Source organism: Adiantum capillus-veneris, chromosome 10, assembly GCF_014529385.1.
Source record: "Adiantum capillus-veneris isolate H3 chromosome 10, ASM1452938v2, whole genome shotgun sequence".
Taxonomy (NCBI): Eukaryota; Viridiplantae; Streptophyta; class Polypodiopsida; order Polypodiales; family Pteridaceae; genus Adiantum; species Adiantum capillus-veneris.
Window position 1 is genome coordinate 40829048 of NC_140940.1, and position 22646 is coordinate 40851693.

Consider the following 22646-nt stretch of genomic DNA (forward strand, 5'->3'; position numbering starts at 1 on the left):
TGTAGTATACTTCTGTGGTCTTTTACTGCACACATGGAAAAACTGGTTGTATAATCGGCAAAGGGTTGCCGCTTGTTGATCTGCCATATCTCCGTAGGTTGTATTTTGTTTCTTTGATCCATAGACCTCTATGGCCTCCCTTCTTTCTCTGACAGAACTCCCTTTGTTGTGCAGCTTCAATGCATCTGCAATGACCTGTGGAGTGATCTGTACTTCAACTGTTTCTCCATCCATGGCTGTCAACGTGGCTTTCCCATCCTTCTGAATGGATGTTGCCAACTCATACACTCTTCTTGTGTCTACACCTGATGGTTTAGAGGTGAAGAACCTGTGTAAGTCAGCCTTTTCCAGGTATCTGCTGATGTTCTCTGATCTACTATAATCCACTAATTCTCGTGGGATCATAGGTACATCGACCGATTGCCCTTGAGGATCTCTGAAAGTCCCCTGGTAGATCTTTATTCCCTCTTGTTCTAGTACTGCTTCCTCCACCCAAGTCTTGGTTGGCTTGAGGGTTTCTGTTGGAATATCAAAAGGTTCTGCTTCTGCAAGAGCATCCTTGATGGTTGGTCTTTTTCTCTTAGTTGCCGATGACTTAGCGGAATCCATGGATCCTGTAACTCCAATTACAGAAGTTAGCGTCTTTTTAGTACTGAAAGCCGAAATGAAGCTTTTAACTATTCAAATGACTTGAAAATTGAAACATGAGCTATTCAGGGCCTAAGGATGCAATGTAGGTGAAAAAAAATGCAAACTGGGCTCAAAAACATGCTTGAGACATCATACGCGTATGATGTCTTTTGTGTCAGAATGACTTCATATTGGTTGTGCTTGTAGCTGATAGTGTATACATGAGTGTCATATGCTTGGATTTGAGTTTGGATCCCATTTGGTCAAGTTTTGGCCAGTTCAATCCAGTTCAGGCTCTTGGCAAAATTTTGAAAGGGAATTGGATTTTATGATCCAAATTGGGTAAAACTTGGTGGATTACCTTCAAATGGCATGTAGATCACTTCTGTTTGGTGGTTGAAGCCCTGAGGTGCCAAAATCACATAGTGAGACATCATACGCATACTATGATGTCTTTTGGTGCATTTTTGGACCAATTTTCTCTATAAGCTTGGTTTTGGCTTTAGATAGGCTTATTCAGTGGATTTATCAAGTTTGGGTAGAATTTGGACTAAAAATGGCTCTGGAGACATCATACGCGTATGATGTCTTTTTTGTCAATTTTTCATGGGATTGGTTCTGTGGACTCTCCATATGCTAGTGAAGGACTGTTTATACTCAAATCTTGGTTTGGACTTGAATATGTTGGATTTGGGACAAAAATAGGCTTTGTATGAAGGATTTTCTCTTAATTGGGCTAATGGGGTGATCCACTTGACCAAATGGTTCCAAACTTCATATGTAGCATGTATTAGATATATATAATGGATGTATGATGACAAATGAGCATTTTTGGCTCTGTAAGTGCAAATAGACATCATACGCGTATGATGTCTTTTGTGTCAAAATGGTGCTTTTTGGTTCCAGATAGCTTGTAGATGTGTTAATCAACAATCCTACAAAGTTTCAATGAGTTTGGAGTTATTTTGACAAAATTAGGACCAAAAATCAATTTTATGGCCTACTTTGCGTCTTTTTGGTTTTCCTTGGGTTTTCTAACTCCAATTCTCATGATACTTGGTTCATAGGATGTGATTAACATGTGGAATGAGGCTATGCACTCAAATGTTGAAATGGATGTGAAAATCATGCTGTGAGACATCATACGCGTATGATGTCTTTTCTTGAAATGTTGGTCTTTTTGTGTAAAGAATGCTTTGTGCTAGTGCCCTAAGCCCTGCTAACTAGTTTTCAACTTAAAAAGTCATCAGTTTAGCTAAAAAGCCCCCTTATAGGCATTTCAGTCTCCGAAGTCGTCTTTTTGCCTTGGAGTTGAATTTCTTCAACTTTTCTTCTCGAGAGTTGCATTTCCAGCTCATTGGATATGTTGTGAAGCCACCTATTTGGTTGAACTTGACTTTGGCTCCCCGTTCTCCATCTTTCTCCATTTGGTTGCCCGAAAGTGTCTTTTTCACCATCGGTAAGTGAATCAGCTTTCTTTTGGGTTTTGCTTGCAAACATAAGTCATCCATGTATATTTGAAGCTGCTTGTGAAGTTTCATGTCATTTGGTCGTCAATTTTAGCCGTTATGCCAAAATGACGCTTTGTGTGTCCGCAGCCGAATCGGTTGTTCCGACCTACTTTTGGTGATCCAAACCCAGAGATACTCCATGGTTGCATTGACCTCGATGTTGTTAAGCTTCCTGAGAAGTTTTGTGTCGTTCCGACAACTTTTTTCTGTTTGCCTCTTGCAGGCTCTGTTGACCTAGGGTTTTTCCAGTCGTTCTTTCTTGAGCTTTGAGTGCTAGAAACTCATCTCCTATACTAGGGTAACCCACCTCTAAGTTCTTGTAAGGTTTGGTTAGGCAGTTGTGCCCCTACCTAGCGTTCTTCCCCATTCCCAGTCTGCTCTTGTTTCTTGGTTTTGGTGAGTTTTCGCGACAAAAGTTAACAATAAGCATCAAAAGCTTATGGCAACGAGTCTACCTCTCATGTCTGGTGTCCTCTGAGCTCTCGTAGCAGTCGTAGAAGGCGGTAGAAGGTCGGATGCTCCTGTGTGCTCTTTGCTCTCTCCAAGAAGGTAATAGTGGAAATGAGCTTGATAGTGAAGTGAAAAATACTTAACTTCGGACTTCCCGGATCACTTGTTACCAAATTTGACATGTGCTCCTATCTCGTCGTGAAATGCACTTTAGGATTTGAAATTTCTCAATTTGGACTCCGTTTGACCTGTTTCCTAGAAATCTGTCCACTTTGCCAAAATTCTGTCATTTCGGGCTTTCCGCAACTTTTTCAGAATTGTACCCAATTTTTATCCTGGGTTGCCCTTGTCATTAGGACCATCACCGTCTATTCTTTTCTTTTTTCCGATCTCATTTCACCTGCTTTTTTATTTTTCTTTTATTTTTATTAAGAAAATCATAAAAAATAAAGGAAAATATCAAATTGAAGCCAAAAAATTCCAAACATACATGATAAATAGCTGGTAACCCTGTGTATATGAATATACACTTCTTTGTGATTTTTGGACTTGGATTACCACTTTTTAGCTCCAAAAACACTCTTATTTAGTGATATTTACACATATAGAGACCCAAATTCATCATTTGATCTCTTCTTGTTGCAAAACAAGGTATATAAGGGCATAAATATTATCAATATCCGCAATCAAACATAAAAAATTGCAAAATCATGTAAGACACTGCCCTTGTAATATAATTTTTGTTTTTCTTTGTTTTTTCCGCTTGTAGCTGCTTTGTAGCTTCTGTATACCTCCCCCCCTCCTAGTCTGAGTCCTCCCGGACGACTATGAAGTGTCTGTGGGTGAAGCATTGTAGTTGTTTTGGTCATAAGTTCCCAATGTAATTGTAGAGCGACGATACAACATTCTTTCTAATAAAGCTGCTCTTTGTTTGATTGATGGATTGGTGGTCGGGTTTTAGGTTGGTTTTGGCAATTTGGTAGTAGAATCAGTAGATGGATTCTTCATTACCTTGTTGTCTTTTTTCACAATCCAAATCTGCTTCCGCTTTTCTTGTGCTTGCCACAAACTCTTTGCGACCCAAACCTGCTTTGTTCTGTGTGTTGATTTCCTCGCCTTGAAATACCTAGGAGTTTCCGTTGATTGTATTGAAGGGAGTTCCTGTTTACAAATCTTTGGGATCCAAATTTGCTTGCTATAGCTTTGTGCCGTCATGAACTTCTTTGGAATCCAGATCTGTTTCACTGTCCTTGATTGTCTGGAATCACTCTGTTGTCTGGTATTGAAGACTCTGTTTTCCACCTTTGTGTTCTCTGGCACAGTCTTTTTTGGTCTCCATACCAACTTTGACTCCGTTTTTTTCCAAGGTTGAGCTGTTATATTATTGCTTGTCTTCCTTATCCACTGTTGAGAATTCCTCGTCGAAGAGTAATCCGGTTGTATAGAAACTTTTGGTTGCCATTGCTTCTTCTTTTCCTCTGGTTGTTGTTTATCTTTGTCTTTGGATTCGTCCTTTGGAGTTGGCTCTTCTCCTTTGGTGAACTTAACTGATTGACTTTCACCTTCGTATTTGATAAGCACTGAATTAGAACTCCAGTCAATCATTGCATTATATTGCTTCTGCCATGGTTGTCCTAGCAATAATGGATGTTGTGTAGCTTGGTCTTCAACCACGTAAAACATATGAGGATACACATACTGGTTAATCTGTATATGTAAAACTGTGCATCCGACAGTTTTGATTGAATTCTCAGAGTAACTCTTTAACTCTTGCTTGGCAGTTTGTAGTTTAGTGTCATTTGTCAATTGTCTATACAAACTGAGTGAAAGTAGGTTAGCTTGAGCTCCTGAATCCAATAGTGCTCTGGCTTTGATTTGGTTGGTTCCTACTTTGCATTCAATGATGGGTTCTTCTTTGTCATTATCCATTTCTGTTATACTGACTGCGTTTATTCGTATTGCTCCTTCATTGCGCTGTTTCTGACGCAGTAGTCTTCTTTTTTCCATTCTTTCCTTCGCCTCGGCTTGCGCTTCCTCCTCAATCTTTTTCTTTTTCTGGACACGCAGCTTTTCTTGATGTATTTTGAGAAGCATGTCTTGGGTTAGCGGCAAAAGATACTTTTTCACTCTGCATCCACTAATCCAATTGGGCATTTCCTCTCCGTCTAATGTAGCAAGCTTGACGGCTCCACTTGGTGATAGATCTTTAATCACCAGAGGTCCCATCCCTCGCTTTTTAAGCTTCTTAGCATGCTGTTTCAGAGTGTAAACTAGGACATAGTCCCCAACTTAAACTCTTTAGTCCGCACATGCTTATCAAAAAATTCCTTTTGTCGCCTTTTTTGAGCGTAGATAGAAGCTACTGCTTTTAGGCGAAGCTCATCTAGCTTTTCCAGGTCATCTATTCTATCAGAAAGCTCGTGCCCTGTCCACTCTAGATCCTTAGCCACCCTTAAGGTTGAAATCAAGAATTCTATTGGTAAGATAGCATTTAGCCCAAAAACCATGTTATATGGGGTCGTTCCTATTGATGTTTTATATGCTACCCTATATGCCCATAATGTTGAATGCAACTTCTGGTCCCAGTCAGTTCTCGACTCAGATACAATCTTCGTAAGGACCGTGCATATGGTTTTGTTTGTTGCTTCAGCTTGTCCGTTTGCTTGTGGATGATACGGGGCTGATTTCCTATGGATTACCATGAATTCATCTAGAAGGATCTTTATCACTTCATTTATAAAATGTGTGCCTCGATCACTCACAATTTCTATTGGCAATCCATATCGTACAAAGACGTATTCATATAGAAATTGTGCCGTGGTCCTGGCATCTGCTTTTTGAGTTGCCTTTGCTTCGACCCACTTTGTTAGATAGTCTGTAGCCACAATGATGTATTGTGCATGAGTCTTATATGCAGGAGGTGAAATGGGTCCGACATAATCAATCCCCCATTTTGCAAAAGCTCTTGCCCCCATCATTGGTCTAAGCGGCATATCATCTCTTTTAAGTGGTACTTTGGTCCGCTGACAGTCATCACACCGTTTAACGTATTCCTCAGCGTCCATATGTAATGTTGGCCACCATATTCCTGCGGCTAAGACAAGTTTTGTTGTCTTATCACCTGAGAAATGGCCTCCACCTACTCCTCCATGAGCTTGCTCCAGGATTATCACATACTCAGACTCTGATGCGCAAATCCTAAGCTGGTTGTCTTTACCTCTCTTATAGAGTTGATCTCCTATTAAAGCGTAATCTCTAGCTTCTGTCTCTACAGATTTCTGACGAGCTTTTGACGTTCCTTCTGGGAAAGTTCTATTTGTGAGATATTCAACAATATACTGACTCCATTCTGGAGCGATCATTATCTGATATAATGTCGAATACTCTGCTGGCGGTTTTGATGAACATACAATACATACAGTGACATATTCATGTACGCTTTCTTTCATTCCTGGCCAATAGACTCCCAATTGTAACAAATTCCTATATGTGTTCCTTCTTGAACAATGAAATGCACATTCCTGAACATGTGCTTCGCGCAGATATATATTATATTCCTCAGGATTGATGCATAGTCGTAAAACATGATCATTTCCCAATTGATACAACCTTCCTGCAACCAATTGAAGATTCTTGGATTGCTGAATAGCAATATGTTTCTGGTTGTATTCTCTTCTATCGAACTCTCCTCCATAGGTTAATAGGTTAACGACATTTTGAGACCACTTCGGTATCATTTCTATGTTGAACAAGTACGCGTCTGGCATGTCGTCATCTACTCCTATAGGGTCTTCTCCATTCGTCAATCGCGAAAGATGATCAGCTCTAAGATGTGTTTTTCCTTTCTTTACTACTACCGTGAAGTCGAATTCCAGTAAGATAATGAACCATCTCACTATTCTCCCGGTATTGCATGGTTTATTCACTAGGTAGAGCAAGGCTTGGTGATCCGTAAAAAACACAAACTTGTTGGCTAGAAGATAATGCCGAAATTTCTTCACAGCATAGATCATTCCTAATCCTTCTCGCTCTGTTGTGGTGTAATTCTTCTCTGCATGGTTGAGCTGTCGACTGGCGTAACAGATAGGAAAATCCATGTTTCCTTCTTCTGGCTGAGCCAGAATACATCCTATTGCATATGCCGAAGCATCTATATGCACATGGAATATCTTCTCCCAATCTGGTGATTTCAAGACTGGAGCAGTAATGAGTGCCTCTTTCAATTTCTTGAACGATTCCTCACACTCCTCTGTCCATTCAAAGTTCACTATTAGCCTGTAAAGTGGTTGGCCTATTATAGCGTACATGTAAATGAATCGTCTATAATATCCACAATGTCCCATAAAGCTCTGTACTTGTTTCGCATTGGTTGGTCTAGGCATATCCACTATAACTTTTATCTTCTCTAAATCCGTGGATATTCCGTTTTGTGAGACAATATGTCCCAGAATTCTGCCCTGTCGGACCATAAACACACATTTCTCAGGATTGAGACAAATGCGATATGTCCTACATTTCTCAAATACTTTTCTTAGGTGTTCTAGATGCTCATCTCTCAGAAGAGAATGTACACATAAGTCATCCATGTATATTTCTAGAAACAACCTTAAGTATTCTTTGAAAGCATGCGTCATCAGCCTCTGGAAGGTTGCGGGAGCATTGGTTAGACCAAAAGGCATAACCCGATAAGCATAAATTCCCCACTCCGTTGCAAAAGCTGTTTTATGTTGATCTTCCAGTGCTATGGCTAGCTGGTTATATCCTGAAAAACCATCAAGAAAGGAGTATGCTGTTTTCCCTGATACACGCTCTAGAACATGATCAGTTATCGGCAGGGGATAATTGTCCCTGATTGTTGCAGCATTCACTTTCTTTAAGTTGACACACACTCGGAGTTTTCCGTTCTTCTTGGTACTACCACAATCGGAGATACCCAATCGGTGTGTTCAATCTCGTATATGAATTCAGCTTCCATTAGCTTATCTATCTCTTCTTTGATTCGCTTAGCAAACGTATCATTATATGTGTATGGTCTCTGTCTGCTAGGCTTTGCGTCTTGTTTCAGTGGGATTGTGTGTTGGCATATCGATGGGTCAACTCCCTTTAAGTCCTTATAAGACCATGCAAACACATCCCTATACTCTCTGAGAAGACTCAAAAGTCTCTCTTCCTCGCCTGGAGACAAATCTGTGGCTATGTACACCGGTCTAGGTGGCTCACCTGGAGCTGCTAAATCAACTTTTTTTGCATCCTCCGGTCCGTCATAAGATTCGTTCTCCTTCCTCTCTCGAATAGGTTGGGTTAATATCACCTTCCTATCCTCTATTGTGAATTTCCTATAGTGAGAGGGAACATCCATGTTTTCCTTGATTTTGGCGTTTTCGTCCTCTCCACTCTCAATTTCTGTCGTCCAAACTTCTTTCAGAGTTTTCTTGAGCTCTCTGTACTTGTTTCTACGTTCTAACTTGGACTCCGTGTTCTCTGTTGCGCTTGTTCTTTTCTGATTTTTCTGTTTCAGTTTTCGTTCCATTCTTTTGAACTTGATTTCTTGAGCCTCTTTTGTCTTTTCGTAAGCTCTTTTGATCACTGCCTCTCATTCTTCCAGAAATCTTATCCTTAACACAATCTTCAGCCTTTACTAGCATTAGGAATTGATTTTTTCCTCTTATTCTAGGCATCGGATTGGTTCTAACCCCTTTTGTTTTTCTCTTTGCTCTATAGCGTTTCTGGCGTTGTTTAGTTTGGTTCGGAAAATCATAAAATCGGACATCCGTTATAGTTTCTTCGTTTCCGCTTGAATTGTCCGTTGACTCGTTGTCTGCTTCATTTCCCCACTCTGGATGATCGGGAATGTCGTGAAACACCTCTTCTTCATCTTCCTTTTCCAGTGTATCGTTCTTTTCAGTTTCTTTTTCGAGTACAGTTCTCAACATGAAATACGGAACCACGTCGTACCCGTCCTTGTCGCAAAATTTCGTTGTGGGACCATCCGGAATTGCACAAACATCTAGGGTTGCTAGAATGTGTGTCCATTCTAATGGTTCAAACGTGTCCTCTGGAAAGGGTTCTCTACATAAGTTTCGTCTTCGATAGCCCTTTCTAAAACACATTCTTCTCGTTTCAGACTTCCACATTTCGAAGCTCCACACATCCATAACTCCTTGGGTTTACCTAACCAAGCTGGAAATTCGGATCCCGCCAAAGTAGCTGAATCAAACTCCTCTACCGGTGTTCGGTTCACATCTTTGTAGCTATGGTCTTTCAGGTTCACACGTGTAGTGGTTTCCATATTTCTCAGTATATGTGATCGTAGCCCCAATCTTGGACCATTTTCAACTGTCTCATGAATGGTCTTCCCAATATGATATCATAGTTATTCTCCTTGCCAAAATCGACAATAGCAAAAGTATGTTCGTATTCAATGCCGCAAGAAGTCACTACAACTTTCTCTAATAACCCCATAGGTTTCTCCATGTGTCCATCTGCTAATTGGAGTTTCAACCTAGTCTTCCTTATTGCTGGTTTCCCCCATTTTTTCCAGATTTCTTTTGTAGCAATGGCTACCCCAGCTCCGCTGTCTAGTATTGCCATCGTGTTCACTCCTTGGAATTCAACTGGTAAGGTTGTATTCCCCTCTTCACCTTCGCAATACTCTCCGACCTTGTTTAAGGGTACAGGCTTAGCGTTCTTTTGTGGTTTGCTCAGCTCCTCTATGCTCTCTTGCAATCTCGATGTTGGATCTTTTATCCCGAATTTCTCCAAGCATTTTCCTACAGTGGTCCACATATGTGGTCTTAGCCTCAAAAGCTCAGCTAGAGTGATAGTGCATGTCACTGGTGTTGACAAAATCTCTATCAATCCTTGCGAGTCCATGACTTTTTCTGATGAGATTTTTCGTGAGGGAAGTGCTCTAATCTCGGATTTTGCTTCATACTCTCCTAAGTATGAAGGTAAGGTTTTCAGTGAATGAGGTTTGCTCTCCATTGTTCTAACAGAGCCCCCATCTCCCCAGTAAGATTGCAGATCCAAGTCCACTTGAGATCCTGCCTCAAATTCCACTATGGGAGGATTCCTGATGTCCTTTTCCCAATTTGTCTGATTAGCTTGGCAACTTAGCTCGTTTGCAAAGTTTGCCTCTCTCACTTGTTTCCAAAATTCATTGTAATCCTCATCTTTTCCGTAAATCCTCTGTATGACTGGATGAAAACTCTCTATCTCCTGATCGGTTGTGTTCAATACTATGCGGTCATCCTTTTGTGTATTTTCAGGCTTTTGTGCACTGGGAGTCTTTTCAGCTACCCGTGAAACGATAGTCTCTTGCTGAATTGGGTTTTCCTTCCCACAATTCATTGTTTCTTTTGGTGGTTCTAATAAGGCTTGTGCAGTCTCGATCATTCTCTGGCACATTTCAAGTCTCTGCTTTTCCAATTCCGCGTTTGGGTATGTCATCCACCTCTGTTCTTGTGTTTGGTTGTTCTTTAACCTAGCTTCGTAAGCTCTCATCAGTGCGTCCAATGGTTCGTGTACTTTGTCGACTAGCACTGATCCCCCTGAGCTTAAGCTCGTTGTTTCTTTGATACTCTTTTGTTTCGTTCTTTCCGGGCTCATCTCTCGTTTCCCGTTTTGACTCTCAAGTTTTTCTAATCTAGCTTTAGTTTGCTTTAGTTCCTCAGCTAGAATAGCGTCTTCACGTTCTTTTCTCAACTTCATGCGTGCTTTTCTAGCTTTCCATGTGTTTTTCTGACTCCGCGGTCCTTGACTAACCACTTCAGTCGCTAACTTTCCATTCTCAGGTTCTCTAGTGGTTTTCTTAGCTTGAGCTCTAGTAACAACTTGCGTTGGTATCAGAGTTTCATTTTCAGACCCACTGCTGGTAGGAATAGTTTCTAGCATATTCAATGTCGTCTTTTGCACTTTGTTTGGATTCTTTGAACAATCCTCAATGAAGTGAGTAACCCCACACTCAGTGCAATAAGCGTTAATTCTAATGATTTCCGTATGTGGGCAAACATTCATCAGATGGTCACCTCCACACTTGTAACAGGGTCCTAGTGCTGGTCTTGGTCCCACTGATTCGTCCTTTGTGGATAGGATGGTCTCTGTCCTGTTAACCCTCCATGAGCTATGAACATCAATGTTCTTGCGTCCAAATTGTATCTCTCTTCATCAGAAGCACTTGTAACTGTTGGTGTTCCAACATTCCCCATCATGCCCCATGGTTCTGGTTGTTTTGGTTCTTCTGGTGGGTAATACACTGTCGGAGACATGTGTGCACCCGATTCTTCATAATAGGCTTGAACAGGCACTAAGGCTTGTTCTTCCTGATTCTCTAAGGTTGGTGCATATCTAATGCCCACTGGTCTTGCTCCTGGTAAAGGTGGTTGTTGTCCCAATACCGGTTGCGGTCTTTCTATCCCCATAGGTCCTGGTACATTTTCCGTTGGGTATCGAGGTACTGGATGTATCTGAGGTGGTGCTAATTGAGCAGGAGGTGCATACTGGCGCTCCCTTACATACCCTTTGTTGTAATAACACTCCTCTGTTGGATGATTTGTCCATTTTTGTTCAATAGCACACCATTTCAGTGGTTTTTGGCAATGGTTTTTGGTATGGTGCCATCCTTTTTAGAGCATCTTCTATCATTTGCTCTACATTTGGCATGGTTGTTGTTTGAACATTCTTTTTAGTGGTAGTCTCGCTCGCTACGGAGGAGGAGCTACTGGATGCAAAATCTGTATCCGCTGACACCTCTCCATAAACCGTACAGTTATCCACTAAGTACAATGCCTCTCTCGTTACTTGCTCGAAACTTGTACAAGCTTTCAAGTGCAAGTCCTTCTTGAGAGTGTCGTTCCTCAGTCCCTCAATAAAGAGAACAGATAGTCTGTCATCTTGTGGTCGTTCACGTACTGGACATCTCTCAATGTATTGTTTGAAGCGAAGTGAAGCTTCCTTCACTTTTTCGTGTTCTCTCTGTTTAAAAGCATATATTTGTGAGACCGTATTGTGCTTAATCCCTCGTTTTGAGAATTCCTCAGCAAACTCTCTTAGCAAATGGTCAATGTCATGGAATCCCCCTATGTTCATTGGTTGAAACCATGTCAATGCAGTACCTTCTAGAGTAAGACCAAATCCCTCGTATTGTGTATGGAAATCTGTTATCTGCTCAGCTCTTAAGACTTGCTTAAAGAGTGACACATGTGCATACGGATCTCCTGAACCACCATACTTCTTTGGCATACACTTGGCTACTTGAGATGGTCTCATACGTCTATGATCTGCTACCAATCTCATTGCTCCTGTGTCCCGGCTAAAGCTTTCTCTAGCATCATGGACTTCATGGGTTACCCTTGTCGGTTCCTCTGCCCTGAATCTACTACTGGGAGGTAAATGTGATGGTTCCGCTTCAAACCTTGGACCTGGAGTGGTATAGGTGGGGATTGGAACTGCACTACCTCGATTCGTCTCCATTGACTCTCTGGAATGTAATGATCCCATTGGTCCGAGCTTCGAGTCCCAAGGTTGACTGAAAGAGTCAGCAACCTGAGTTCTTTGTCCTCCTGTTGTCATTGAGTTTTGCACTCCATTTGTTGGTGCTGGTCTATGTGAGCTAGAAGTAACATAATACTGATGTAGTGGTCCCCCAAAGTATGTATATCCTTCTAATTCTTTCTTGCCCATTGTTGAGTATTGCCTGCCATACTTATCGTAAGCGGCAATTTTCACTTCCGATCCCTCTGTGTAGGTAAAGACATAAAGTCTTTTTTTGTCTGTCAACTCTCCGGTGTAGGGTTCTTCACATCTATAATAGAGATCTTGCTCCCCATTATTATATTTGTATAGCCCCACATAGATGTTATCAGTGTTGATCCTTGTAGTTTCATTCTCTCTTCTTAACCTCGCATCAGGGAAGTTCATTATTGGTGCTTTCTCCTCAAGTTCTTCATCTACTTTGGCTTTGGTGCCCATCAATCCCCACTTGTCCACAATGTTAGGGTTTAGGACTACCAAGTACATGGTACCCTCGTCATCTAGATATCTATCTCCGCTATAGCTCACAGGCACTAAGTCCTTGAACTCACTAGGTCTATCTTCTATCTTTACACAATAGCGGTCCATTCCATCTTTGTAGATCTTGGCACCTTGCTCATTGTCGTACTGGTATTTTATGAACAATAGCTTCATTGTGGCGGAAGGGTTTGATGATCCTGCTGCCATATTTTCTCTGTTGTTCAGGTTCAAGTGTTCCAGTGTTCGGTGAAAATCTCGTAAGATCTCTCCGAAGAAGTATCAGAGACACTTCCTTCAAAGATCGGCTCTAATGGTTGCACCCAACTTTGGTTTACACTTCCCTCGGTTGATATGACACTTGCTGGTTCCCCTTGTTTTGGTTGATTATTCCGGAGATTCCTGCCCGATCTCAAATTCATCAATTCCCCTAAAGGACTTTAACTTTTCCGTCTCGGCAATTTGTTTTCCCCAAGTTTTTGTGGTCAGAATTGATCCAAACTGATTGATACTTGGTCAATTGTTTAATCTTGTCAGTTGGACAACTTCTGTTTCATCAAGTGAGAATTTTGTTGCAGTTATGCTGAAAAAGACATTATACGCGTATGATGTCTTTTTTCACAGATTTTGACTATTTTGGTTATGCTCACTCTCAGTGGCCCCTTTATGCTCTGTTCACTCACAAAATTCAGTTTGAACTCTGTTTGAGCAAGTTATGGCTAATTTAGGCTTTTCTTGGCAATTTTCCGCTTTTGACTTTTTTTTGGGTCAATTGTGATCCAAATGGGATGAAACTTGAAATATAACCTCTAGACAGCTATTACAATGGATCTGTGTTAGCAAAGTATCAAAATATGTCCAAAATTAGGTCAAAGACATCATACGCGTATGATGTCTTTTTCATCAATTTGGGTCCAAACTTGATATTTATGCTTTCTACAGTGTTTGTAACAATCTTGTCAGGTCAGATATCAAAAATAAGCAGTGGATGTGCAAAAGACATTATACGCGTATGATGTCTTTTGTCCCAGATTTTGACTATTTTTGGTTTTAAGCCTTCTCCAATGTTTATAATTGAGTTTCAAGTGTTTTTGTCAGGTTTGAATGTAAAAACAAGATCTGAATCCAAAATTTCCTATTCTTTGCGTTTCTTGGACTCCGACTTGTCTTTTTGGGTTTCTTTGAGTGTTAATGCTCTTGTTTTAAGTTGATCTTAGGGTAAAACCCCCCTTCTAAACACTCTGGCAATGTCAAATTTTCAATTTTAGTCTCTGTTTAGGTCCTAAGACATCATACGCGTATGATGTCTAAAGTTGCAGATTTCCAGTTTTTCAGCACAGAACTCTTCCAATAGCTCTTTTAAGTGCTCAGCAACAATCAGTTACACAGAAAATTTTTCTGAACTTTGTTTATTGCATATTTCACTACCAAAGCGACTTTTTCAGTGATCTAACATGCAATCAAACACATCAAGCAAATAGAACACCAATTGATAGCTCTAGATCAGGATCAAATCAGGCCCTACCTAAGCTACTTCTAATCATAAAATGGATTTTTTGCAATTGAAAATAAAAAAGATTTACTACCACACAAGGATAGCAAATGCTTTTTATGTCAACAACCACTTAAACACCATCAAAAAACAATCAAATCTAAGCTAAACTAAAAAACTGTCAACACGGAAGACCCAGGAATACCCCACTTCCTAGTATCTCTCGACCTTCGGAGTCCACCACTCCTAGATCTTTTCTAACTAAAGTATACAAAGTAGTTTATACGACTCACCTCGTAGGATTAGTCTAAGGTCACCTACTTAGGGCTCTCGTCCCCGGCAGCGGCGCCAAATGTTAAGGCGGTTACGCCGCTAGCGGAAGCTAAATAGCGAGAACTCAACCAACAACAGAATTTGTCAGACGAGGACGAGCTTGACCCGCAGGCGCATGGAAACAACTAGGTGGGTGTCAAATCACCTACTCGACCTTCTAATGACAATCACTACTAAGGAAATCAAATCTAAGTTCTAAAATACGCAAGTGACTGAAATCCGTACTACGAACGAATGCTATACGAAACAGGATCTAGAATCATTGAATCGATCTCAAACTCAAGGGGAAGTCTATACACTAGGTAAGAACAACACCCTAAAGACTTGAACTGCAAAATCAACCTATAACCACTCCGTGCGGTAAACGCGTATGAAGACAGGCCGAAAAATACAGGTGACCGAAACTTGACCCCGATGGTACTAATGTGTAGCTCTACTCGTTGTGGTTCTATAGATATGCTGCACGCTCTATTCCGACACACGAGTTGGAAGAAAACTCACACCGAAGCTCGTAGGAACTTACCACACATAGAAGCCGATAGCGCGCACTCTTGTATCTGTGCGTAGCTCTCACCATTGCTAACACAAAGAAGATAAGACTCTCTCTCTCTCTCTCTCTCTCTCTCTCTCTCTCTCTCTCTCTCTCTCTCTCTCTCTCTCTCTCAGACACAGTCACGGCGCTCAAAACTCACTTTGATTAATAATTCGAATCTCCCTTAGGTTACAAAACTTTGGCTTATATACCTCAGCCTTGGAGGTGAGAACATCTCTAATTATTACATCAACAGGTGAAATTACTTCGGGATTACAAGCTGGAAACTCAATTGAGTCCCGTTACTTAATGAATGGCTCAAATCAAAATTAATGTCGGAAAGACATTTATTACAATCAATGGTTACAAAATGATGGGTGTGAGCAAAAATGTGGGTGTGATCCTCTGCTGGCTCAACACTCTCTCTCTCTCTCTTCCTTAAAACGCTACTTTCACCTTATCTACCATCAATAATGCTCTTTTTGAGCCCACATCCATGACTCAAGCAGACAAAGAAGGCCCGCAATGTTTTGATATTCAAAAAAATCATAATCCTGACTTGTTAGCTTGTAAATTAGGATTTCCAAATAATCTTAATGATGGGTCTCCAACCTATAAATAGGCCCCTCTCCTTCTTGTAAAACAACCTCCAATATCTCACATAGCACCCCAACACTCTATGCGTGAGGAGAGACTTAGGTGTAGCAACCACTTTGTGAGCTTCACACTTGGTGTGAGAGCAGCTTTCAAGCTACACATTGCAAGTGAGAGAGCGTGAGTTCAAAATCTCAAAACCACTATTGTATATGTTCCTCCATCATCAATAAATTGAGGTTTAGTGCATCAAAGGCGTGCTTCAACGTTCAAATATTCGTCCTTCCACTTGTGCAATACGGTTTAGTGAATTCAAGGTGACTTGTGTATTTTGAGTTCTATCGTTTGATCTTGCTTTAGAAAGTGTTTTAGTGTGTTTTCATTGCCAATTTTGTGTCCATTGTAAGAGGGTATTGTGGTGAGAGGTCTCCCACACCCTAAGACAGTGTGTGTGTGTGTGTGTTGGCAATGTTTAGCATTCACTAAGCATTGAGTGAGTTTTTGTACAAGCTCTACGATAGCAACATAACGAACCATCTCCATTTGCAAGTCACAAATAAGGTATCACGCAAGATCCATTCCTCTCTCTCTTCCCTTTGCTCTAGCTCTCTCTAGTCCATTCTGTGTGTCTTGGTGTGAGGTTGCTTGTGTGTGTTTTTTGTGGTGTATCTTCTTGGTTGTGACAAAAAATCTCTTGTGTCCTAGTTCGCATACCATAACTAGGTGGTGCCCCTATCTTGTTTGGGTTTGGCTGTGGGTTTGTTTATTGTGTTGTGCTTGTGGTTGCCCCAGGCCCAATTGAGCAACACGGGAGCCTTGAGGGGTGTTTAGAGGTCACCTCTCTTGTTGCCCGCCCCGGACCGCCTCAGTACCATCCACCATATCAAAATTCACAAGGGATGCATGCTCTTCATCTCTATGCTTGGAATCATTAGAAATGTCCTCAATCTCATCAAACAAGCCAAACGTAGACACATAATCTTCAAGTGACACCATCTCATGCATACCAATGGGATATTGATAATCATAAAAGATCTCAATTTTTGCATTATCAAAAGAGGCATGAGACACCAAAGCATCAAATAACCCGTATGTAGAGACATAGTCTTCATTCACCTTAACATCATTCATAGAAAAGGACTCCAAATCAGCATTCAAGTCACCAAAATCAGTGCTTTCATCACCATGAGAAGTATCGATGATAGCATATGTAGCATCCAAATCCACATGACAATTATCCATCTCATCTACAATTTCATCGTCCACACAATCACATGATGCTTCATTATCACACTTGACTTCTTGGTCACAAAGACCTACCTCAAGCTTCCACAATGCATACTCTGCCATAGGCTTACCCAAATGAGCTTCTTCATATTGGAAGTTCACATTCACAATTTGCATGACCTCATCCCTTTTGCATGTGCTATTGAAGACAATGCCTTCCTTATCCCATAGAGATGCATATTCATTAACATAACCTGCTTCTCCACTTGCAAGACCTTTGCTAAACTCCAAGAGAGAATCCTTTGTCTTTTCCCAACTACCACATATGTCATACATAGCATCATCCATAAGAAACTTTTGAAGTACCTTCAAGAACTCAAAGTGCCTTTAATGGCAAGCCAACAAGAAGAGCAAACCCTGCTTATAGTCATCTTTCTATCCACATGTATCAAATACATTATCACAAGCTTCCAAGTACCTCTTCAAGTGATGAAAATCCTGAAAAATCATCTTCAAATCAATATTACACAAGGCCTTGAGTTGATTCCCAAGTGGACTTCAACCTGACAATCAAAGCAGCAAAACACTACTCTCCCCTCCTCAGTGGGGGCACCAGTTTATGTGAAGGATTGGGGGGCTAGCCTCTACAACACCTCAAACAAAAACCAAGAAAAGAGGATGAAGAGTATATCTCTCTCAAGATAATATGGGCTGATCTTCTCTCACGAATTTTGATAGCCTCACTCGCACTCAGCCCCAACTAGCTTCAACTAGCTTCCCTCTACACCGCTACAACTCCCACTATACTTGAATGCACCAAAGGAAGCAAGGGAACCAAGAAAACCAAAGTAAAAAAGTAAATAAAAACAATGGAAATCTCTGCACTTTTCCTCATAAAACCAAGAGCTTCACTTCTTTTCAAACGCCCTTCCATGTGCTAGTAGAGACTCCATAGGCGCTCTTATATATACACATAGCTTGACCAAAACCCATCCAGATCAAGCTCACCTTGAAAGCCCACAAAGTTCATTAAAAAAACTCAGAAAAACTGATGGAAAAATTGGGGAAAACCTTGCTCTTTTGTGTATGTACAAGCAAGGAATTGCAGCGCATAGTCTACCCTCGACTAGCTGCACCAAAGGGAACCACAAACAATATGGCTGCCATACCTCAAACCAAGATGAAGAGAGGTCAATATGTAGAGCTAAGCACCCACTTTCATCAGCCCATTGAGGAGAGACACACTCTCAACTCACCACACCAGGCTCTCGCAAAGCAAGAGGGGCGCCTCTACACCAAAACCCCCACCCTTCACCGCAGGCTGCAGCAACACATAGTTTCTTCTTCGCAGCTGAATATCCCTCCTCACTCACGACCCCAACCTGATAAAAGTTCAGTTTTTATTCATATTTTTAAAGAACTAACTCACACTTTGAAGTCTCGACACTTCTATGTACAAAAACAACAAAACTATGTACCCTGCACAACTGGCCCGCATGCGTAGAGACAGCTGGCACACACCGCCTTTGTACACTTTGTACAAGCATGCTTTATTAACATCCAAGAGGTATGAGAGAACCAAAAAACATCTCGCAAAGACTTTGGGGTGGTCTGCACCATTTCGCCAAAACACGTCACAACGTGGTACGATTAGTCTCTATGGAAAGAGAGGTGCCAAGAAGCTGTATAATATGGACACAAGGAAACGATTGGAGGAGCTTTATGAAGATGAGGATGAGTCTAGTGATGAAGACTATTCCACAGTGATGACTGATGAGGACAGTGATAGTACTACCAGCAGTGATGAGGACATTGATGTTGCATTTCTTTTGATGGACAAAGAAATCCAGGAGTCTGGCTTAGTTGCATTTGCGAATGAAGTTGAAGATGAAAGTGAAGAGCCTTATGAAGTGATTGAAGGGCTGATGCGAACCAATGTTGAATTGTCAACGAAGCAAGCATTGATAACACAAATGATCAGTGGAGACCTCTCAACTATGGAGAAGGAGATATATTTGCATATGCTGGCTAGTTTTCCTGATTTGTTCATTTCATATGAAGAGATCAGAGGGTTCAAGGGTAAAGAGATGCATATAGAGCTGAAAGAAGGTGCTAAGCCAGTGAGGCATAGGCTAAGAAGGATGGGTCAAGAGCAAATGGAAGCCTTGCGGGAAGAGGTGGACAAGTTATTGAAGGTAGGGTTCATAGTTCCAATGGAAACCACAGAATGGGTGAGTCTAGTAGTAGTCAGTCCAAAGAAGGATGGGAAGTGGAGGATGTATGTAGATTTTAAACCCTTAAACGCAGCCACTAAGAAGAACCCATATCCTCTTCGATTCATTGATCAAATCTTGGATTCAGTTTGGCAAGTTATGAGAGGTTGGGATACCAAGTGTGAAGAAGTATTTCAAGAGGTGAAAGAGGTGTTAGGGGGGTTGTCAGCCATGCAGGCTCCTGATTGGGAGAAAGTTTTTTATGTAAATCCATGAGTAGGGGATAATTCCATTGGAGCCATGCTATTGCAAAAGGGGAAGGGCAGCCATTATATGAGGCCAGTGTATTGTGCAAGCCGAGTGAAGTTGGTAGCAGAGAGAAAATTCTCGAAAGTAGAGCTAGTGATGGCCCGTGTAATATTTGCTTGTCGACGATTTTGTCATTACTTGCTACCATGACCTTTTGTTTTCTTGATGAGCTATGCTTTTTTGCCACAATTAATTTATGGCACTAACATGTCAAATGTGGTGAAGAAATGGGTAATTGAGCTGCAAGAGTTTGAGTTCTCTTTTCTAGTGGAAGACAGTACAAGAGCTACACTAGCTGATTTGCTGACTTATAAGGAGAATCCCCTTCTTATTAAGGAAGATGTGGTGAGAAAGGTCTTTGAAGAAGTGTCACAGATCAGCAATGCACATGTGTTGTTCTTTGATGGCTCATACAGGAAGAGCCATGATGCAGCTTCAGGGGGTATAGCACTTCATGATTCAGAGGGGAAGCTAGTATGCAAGAGAGGGTTTAAATTGGATGCGCATAGTAACAATGAGGCTGAATATGCTACTTTGGAAGCCGGATTACACATTTGTTTGAAGCATGGGATTAGAAGGTTGAGCATAAAAGGTGATGCCTTGTTAGTTGTGAAGCAAGTGCTGGGTGTGTGGAAGAGCAAGAACACCGCATTGAAGGAAATGTGTTTCAGAATTAAAGGCCTATTAAAAAATTTTGAAGCATGGAGCATCAGACACATTGAACGTGCTCTAAATGGAGAGGCACATGAAGCAGCTCAAAGCATGATTGGGGAGGTGTTGAGGACCAATTTACCTCTTTATCATGGCTGGAAAAGTTTGGCTCAAGAAGAGGAGTTTTTGCTAATAAGAATCATTCCGAAGGACATTCAGAAGTCTAAGAAGTATGTCTTTCTGTGTAGAGCATCTAGGTACAAATTGATTGGTGATATCTTATACATGAAAGGGGTTGATCTCGTGTTGAGACGTGTACCTTGGCGGGAGGAGCTTTATAGAGTGTTGGAAGAGAATCATGAAGGCGCATGTGGTAGCCATTTTTCTCTAAAGATCACCTTGCATAAGATCTTGCAAGAGGGGTATATATGGCCTAGTTTTCCCAAGGATGTTCACCATTGGTGTGGGTCTTGCAATAGGTGTCAAGAATTTGGGAAGAGAGTGTTGAAGTTTGAGCTACGGAAAACCATTATGATCTCATGATGTCTTATACATGAAAGGGGCTGATCTCGTGTTGAGACGTGTACCTTGGCGGGAGGAGCTTTATAGAGTGTTGGAAGAGAATCATGAAGGCGCATGTGGTGGCCATTTTGCTCTAAAGATCACCTTGCATAAGATCTTGCAAGAGGGGTATATATGGCCTAGTTTGCACAAGGATGTTCACCATTGGTGTAGGTCTTGCAATACGTGTCAAGCATTTGGGAAGAGAGTGTTGAAGCTAGAGCTACGGAAAACCATTATGGCGTTTGATGTGTTTGAAAAGTGGGGGATTGATGCAATTGGCCCGTTACCTATCACAAGAAGGGGCAGAAGCTATATTTTGACTGCAATGGACTATCTCTCTAGATGGGCAGAGGCTATAGCAGTAAAACAGATCACTACAAAGGATGTGGCAAAATTTGTGTATGATGAAATATTTTGCAAGTTTGGGGTGCCACTGGAGCTACTTTCAGATAAGGGGCCAGGATTTAGAGCTAAACTGCTAGACTTTTTATGTGCAAAGATGAAGATTAGACACCAGCATACCACTCCTTATTACCCGCAGTGTAATGGCTTAAATGAAAGATTCAATGGTGAGTTGGTACAGATTCTTTCAAAAGTGACAGAGCACCAAGGAAAGAATTGGGATTTGGAATTTCCTAGTGCATTATGGGCTTACCGTACGTTAGTGAAGATAGGTACAGGGTTTACTCCATTTCATCTGGTATATGGAAAGGAAGCACTATTGCCTGTGGAGGTAGAGTTGCCTGCAGTAAAGATGCTAGAGAAGTTGCTTGGGCCGCCTAGTGATGCATTCAAAGAGAGGCTCTTACAGTTACAAGAAGTTCAGTATCTATGGAGCAAGTAATGTTGGTGAGGGATGAGGAGACCTGTGACGCGGCGAGTCTCATATCTCTTTTTACTGCTGCTGATCATGAATGATCTAGCAGGCTAGGGGATGGGCAAGTTATGGAGTTTTTCTGGAGCAAGGGATTGCGCATATGTATATACACATGCATGGTGCATCGAAAAAAGGATTGCCCATTTTCCATAGCCAGGTGGTTAAATGGGGCCCACATGTGTACAGGTAGGACAACATGTACATAGTGCATCGATTTTCACTATTACCCGTACCAGTGTATTTTTCTATAATAATGAGGAGTTGGTAGCGTGTAAAACTTCTCGAGAAAGCTATCTATGGGCCGACGACATGAGGTAAGCAGGTGCGTCAGATGGCATCTAGTGGCGTCAGGAGGTCGAATGGGATCAATACTTGCACGTGGATAAGTACGGACACAACGTGGGTGTTTTCTTGTGATGAATTATGTAAGGTCATCATGAGGACCATCTTTTGGGTCCACTTCACGTGGTTGCAGAATGCATTATTGGAAAAAGTTGAGTGCCAGGTGTGCGGATGGATGCAGCAGGGTGACAACTATGCACTGCGAGGCCACTTTTTGGACTATTCGGGGTCCGTTTGAGGTCAACTAAAAGGCCAAGGGTGACCAAGTAATAAAGCTAAGTGTGGGAACTGAAAAACCTGAGAGAAGACTAGAAAAAAACGTGGAGACAAGAGGAGGAACAGCCGCAATTGTGTTTTTGCTGTTTTTGGAACCTATTTTGGCTGTAAACTGCTCATCCGAGGTCAGATTTGAGTACTGTGACATTGTAGACTGGGGTTTTGGGCCGTTCCGGATGCGATGATGCTGTCCATTTTGCCAAATTCCTCACTTTTTTTCTAGTGTTTTGGCTATGTAAGTTTCTCCTATGAGCGAAGCTTCTGCTCCAATTTGTGATTGTATCTGGCATATTTTACCCATATTGTGTGAGTTATTTGCCCCATTGGTGTTGGCCCAAGTTCAATTGTATCTAAACATCAAAAATTCTCCTCTTTTGAGCTGAGTTTTTTGGGTGTGTGTGTGTGTGTGTGTGTTCTCTGTGTGGAGTGGGTAAATGGGTAGTCTCTCTCCTCTCGCTCCATCGTTGTGTTCCCAGTCTCGGCCAAGTGGGTTGTGGAAGCCGAGTGGTGCCCCATAGTGTGTGTGTGTGTGTGTGTATCATCCCAAGAGTGTGTCTTGGGTCATTATAGAGGCGTTTTGTGTGTTTCCATCCCGCTCACAACGGCTGGGGGGGAAACCCCCCTTGCATGCAAGAGA